Genomic DNA, 6,000 nt, shown 5'->3' on the forward strand with positions numbered 1-6,000 from the left:
GAATCCATTTTATAATTGACTAAAGAATGATTCTCTACAAGACTTTTGTACTATTTGAAGTTAGCTGATACTTCACTTTTGTTTTGCAGGAAATAAACATGTGTCATCCTAGTAGCATAATCGATGATTATCATGAAGTATCATTTCTCACTCATGGATTTCACCTCTATTGCTCCACAAACATCTGTATGTAATATTTCAAATGGCAATTTTGCTATGGAAGCAGACTTGGGAACGGTGCAACATGTCTACTTGACCTTCACGCAACTTTCACAATCTGGTCTGTCAGGCTTGCACACTGACAATAACTGTCATAGTCTCTGTTGTTAGTTTTGTATCTCTAGACTCTAAAGCTACTACCAGAAAGTCATACTCTGGCATAAGATTTTGCAGCATCACCAATGTAACCTCCTCCTCATCTATTATGACCTCCTGACAGAGCCACAGTGGGTCCTGGAGACCACCAACTCTACCTAAGCAAAAGCAGGGAGTGCTCCTCATCTAACAATATCCACCGTCGGCAATACCCAGCAATGGTCATCGCATCCTCTTGGCTCTGACAAATAGGAAGAATCCTTAAGTTTGGCAAAAGGTACATGTTCAGAATGTCGACATTCAGAATGTTAGCATTGCTGGGTATTGCCGGCGGTGGACAATCAGAATGCCATCATGGCCAGAATGGTGACAATACATAATGTCGACACTGTGAATGTCGGCAGCTGTTTTTTATTTCATGCGATCTTAGGATTTAATGCTGCGGTTAGGGTGTGTTAAGTCTAAGGTTAATTAACATGTCTATGAAAAAACGCATGGTCAACATAACAACTATAAACATTCACAATGTCGACATTATTGCAACTATATGTAAATGTCAACATTTGACATGTCTACATTCTAGTGTCAACATTCAGAATGTCAACACCAGAATGTCTACTTGTTTTGAGCGTTGGATGTTTATACCACACCGTGGTAAAAACATCCATTTTTGGTGAATTTAGGAATCTTCTACCTTTGATAAATAGGTACCCTAGTGCCAAAAATTAAGACATGACATAGGGGATGTCATTCTGTATGATGTCAAATCTGAAACTTACAATAACATGTTTAGTTTCTTGTTTAGTAGTTCATCGCACTCCTTCCTAGTTTGCTACATAGAGAAAATGATTCATTCCTGCCTGTTACACCGCATTAGCAATGTTAGTGAAGCTAAACCAGGTTTTGCTAAATATTTTTTATTCTGTAGATTTTCTGTCCTCATGAGACGTAATAATCATGTTATCGGTCACATCACATCACTTCATTACTCTCGGCTAAGATGATGTCGTTTCTAAAACATTTGCCCATGTCTGATTCAGTGAATTTCTTTTCTAAGAGCACTTCAGGGAACCGAAAAACATCTCACAAATGCAAACAGCTTAATGAGAAATGCATTCTACAGGCAGAGAGCAAGTAACACAATCATGTTCCATGAAAAACTATTAGGTAGACTTTGGCTTAAGTACATATTTGTGGTCTTTAATATATTATTTTATTGCTCAAACAATAAACAACTTTTGAATAAAGTAAAAATTGGCAGTTAATGGGTAATGTAAATGAATTTCAGGTTACCTAACTCACTATAAACTTTTTCTCACTAAACCGCAAACATGACATCCCAAAAACATCAATTCAACTGAACAGAGGTAGAGTTGCACATTAAGGGACTGAGGTCCTCATTCAGAGATGGACTGAAATGCAAGCGCAGCTACAATATCGTACGGTCCTCAATTGCAAAAATATGCTAATGTTTGCAAAGCTTACCCGGGCATAGGGGTGCCTACTACTGCCTTCTCATATCCCACGGACGTCGCACACCAGCAAAAACACCAGTAACATTGATGCAGATCGGGCAGCCATGCAGTATATAGGACAAGTCTGACCTGTCTGAAACACAGCATCTTTCCTGAAACACAAGAGCTGTCATGTTGCAAAGGAGATCGCTATGGCTAATTTATGTACGCCCATGAAATGATTTTTAAACGGTCAGATATGAATGAATGAATCAGGCCCATTGTACATCTGCCCCTACACCTGCAATGCAACCTGGTTTTGGCAAAGGTGCAAATATACGTTTTGTTTACTTCCAACTCAGAATCAGTCCCAGCAGGGGCAGATCTATGGGAGACAATGGAGGCGCCTGCCGCCGGCGCTGATGGGGCACCTCCATTATCCACAATATATTCACCCCACTTAGGGCTGTAAATATGTACCCAGAGTGTACCGACATTGCCGCCCAATACATGGCACCTCTTCCCGGCACCTGAGAAGCTACCATAACCATATATTAGTGGAGGTCTCTGTGTCAGACCATCAGATGCCGCTTCAGTCTGTCTATAGCCTGTCCCTACTCAATGATGTTGCTGCTCCTCAGCAGCTTCTAATGCCAGTGTGACTCTGGTGTCCCCCCTCAGCCACAACTCACCGTCCCACTCCTCCCTGGTGACAGCTCTAGCCATGGACCTGTGCGGCGGGCCCGAGCATAAGCGCGGCTGAAGATCTTCCAGGAGCTGGATGTCAACAAAGATACCCCAGATGGATCTGCGGGTAAGAGGGCATGGGAGGCGGGGGCCTGGTCCACCAGCGACAGAGTCTGGGGGCAGATCTTTGGTGGAGCAACTTCCCGGCATGTGAAGCAGTCGGCAGTAGACTGGGCATTTTGTGATTTGTAGTCCTACCACAAAGTCTTACAATAAGCCACGCCCCCACGATCACAGAACCCCCCCTCTCCCTTAATTACACTTACCTGCATGATCCGGCCTCCGGTGATGACTTCCATGTCCTCCGGTCAGCTGATGACTGGGCCGCAGTGCAGCATGGGAGACCAGCTGACCGGAGGGGAGTCATCACCGGAGCCCCGACCATCGGTCTATGGAGTCTGGTAAGTGAATTTTTTTTTATTTTTTTGCAGTGTATCAGCGTGAGGGTCTGTTTAGACCACACAGCTGATCACTGGGGCCGGCTCCCGGTCTGCTCTGCCTTTTAGAGCAGAGTAGGAGCCCGGTAACCAGGATAACTCCACCTCCAGGTGGCATTATTATCACAGGGCTTTCCCAGTATTTTTTTACAATTTATTTTTAGTAACTTTGGTCGGCTCACAATTATGGGAAATGCGATCTGATTACTAAAAATAAGTGATACTTAGGGGTTGGAGTAGAATTTTACGAATTCTACTCCAATTGCCCTATAGTAACTGTAGGTGAAACTAATATAATGTGAAAAGGGTGTGAAAACACCCTTTTTCACTTTATTTTAGTAAAAATAATGTTAATAAATAGAACCCTGTGGGCTCTATTTATTATCATTATTTTTACTAAAATAAAATGAAAAAGGGTGTTTTCACATCATTTTAGTTTCAAGGGCAATTGGAGTAGAATTCATAAAATTCTACTCCAAGCCCTAATTATCACATATTTTTAGTAATCAGATCGCATTTCCCATAATTGTAATGGGAAATGCGATCTGTCTGCAAGTTAGTAAAAATAAATTGTGAAAAAATACCAGGGGAAGCCCTGTGATAATAACGCCACCCAGAGGTGGCGTCATCTGGGGTCTCCTCTGGTTACCGGACTCCTGCTCCGCTCTAACAGGCAGAGCAGAGCCCGGAGCCGGCCCCAGTGATCAGTTGTGTGGTCTAAACAGACCACACACTACTCACTGCCAAAAAAAAAACAACATACCTGAGTCCAGGGACCGGAGATCAGGGCTCCGGTGATGTCCTCCCTCCGGTCAGCTGGTCTCTCATCCTGCACTGGGACCCGGTCATCAGCTGACTGTGTCACAGTGCAGGATGGGAGATCAGCTGACCGGAGACACGGTGGACATCACTGAAGCCCGATCACCGGAGGTAAGTTAAATTAAGGGGGTTGTCGCAATCACAGGGGAGGGCGGTGCTTAGCGGCGGCCCATCGGCGCATGAGCGGGTACTTGTCATGGTATTTTTTGCTGAAAATACCGTGATAAGGCTGCAGAGGGGATTCGCAGGGACAGAGCTTTATCGCAATTGGACAGTAATAGGACAGCGGATCCGTCACTGGATCAGCTATCTTCACTGAGTGGGTAGCAGGCATATGCGGCGCGGACACGGCGGAGGTGCATGCATAAGTGGTGGCGAGACCTGGTGGAGATACTTGGCATGGCAGCAGGCCTGGATCTGAGAGGATTCAGTCTCTGCTAGCCATTCTGCAGAGTTCGGCAGCATTTCCAATTTCTCTCTCTAGATATATACTGTTTATATCATGTGTGTGTGTCTAGTGAGTAGAACATAGGTGTATCTAAGCTTATTAAACTGTAGTGTGAATGCTGTAGTATGATTGAAAAATACAGACATGTTTCATGAAAGCGAATCTCAATGTTGATAACATAGGGGTACACTACAGCAATCATACTGTATATGCCTGTATAATAATATTTATGTTGCAGAATGTGGCTTAGTTTGACCGGAGCACATGTACATACAGTCATGCACTGACATATCTGGACATCTATGTGCCCTGGGCAGTGCCAAAATGCCCCCCGGCACACACTCGCCCATTCCCATCTGCACATAACCAGTCTCTCTCTGCCAAACACCCATAGTATAATCACTGACACCCCTGCAACCCTCCAGCTGGATGTACTGTATAGAGCAGAGAGCTTCAAACCTGCAATATCACATGGCACCGTATCCTGACTTTACGTCCCCCACTATAAAAGGTAAGGCCTGGTAGGTGCCTGCTGTTTCCTTAGTGATATTTCATTGCCCGCATACCTGTATGAGAGCCTGTTAACTCCACTGACTACTGTATTCCTGACACTTTTCAGGGACTAATAATGCTGTGACAAGTAACGGATAATCATGGCACCGGTTGAACTGTCCTTGGTACGGTCCTGATATAATGCAGATGTTTATACTAGAAACATGGACTTACTCGAACTTTGGCACTTACAGGGAGATATATCAAACTCAAAGAGGACAAGTGGAGAAGTTAGCCATAGCAACCAATCAGCCCCTAGCTATCATGTACCTAGTGCATTTTATAAAATAATAATTAGAAGCTGATTGGTTGCTATGGGCAACTTCTCCATGTGACCCTTTTAGAAGCCTTGATACATCTCCCCCTTCATCGGTGCAGTCATCCTTTGTCCTCACCCACTTCAGAAATATAGGCACACAAACAAACAGTAAATATAGATAACAAATGATTGAATTTAGTCAGAGAAGGACACGAGCAATATAAAATGCAATTACATGCTGTTTGATTTATCATGCTGAGATATTTGTAATATTTATGTTTTAGAGAACAAAATTCATATACGAGCTGATAACAAAAGGCTATAGATAGACGGCCGCACATCCTGAGGCTCACTGGATAGTTCTTCAGTTGCAGTTCAGGAACAGAATGAATGGGGACCCGTCACGTCAGTACGAGGATACAGCAAGCTGACAGCATCTTCTGAAACACTAACTCTTATCTCATGGGCAGGTGCCAAGAATCTTGTAGAATGATCCATGGCAGAATCTCTTACAGTCTCTTGCAGTTGTGTAAACAGGATACAAAGGCAAAACTGTTCTTTTATAGAAGAGATCTGAAGAGAAATATGAATCTTTTGAATGGTTCACTTACAAATCAAAGTGTTTGCTTTTAAAAATGCGCTGTGACAACAAATGTGAAACAAGGAAGAACTAAATTTTTGCAAACTCCTAATAGATTTATTTATTGAAATATAAAATATTTACTAATATTCGCTAGGGTGACCGATACTCAGCTGCTTTGGAGATACCGGCCCAAGATGAATTATTGACTGCTTTTGTAGGACGGGATGCACTATCATCTATTATGCAGGCGGTTTGACCGCATTTCTCATATATTCCAAGCTTCAGAAGGCAAAGCTTTCCACAGCTTGGTGCTGAAGGGCAATGCCATCCTTGGATGGCGTTGCCCAATAGAAGCTTATGGGCTTCTTTTCACTTTCAACACTAAG

Source organism: Taudactylus pleione, unplaced genomic scaffold (genome assembly GCF_031769625.1).
Source record: "Taudactylus pleione unplaced genomic scaffold, aTauple2 ptg000276l, whole genome shotgun sequence".
In the NCBI taxonomy this organism is placed as follows: domain Eukaryota; kingdom Metazoa; phylum Chordata; class Amphibia; order Anura; family Myobatrachidae; genus Taudactylus; species Taudactylus pleione.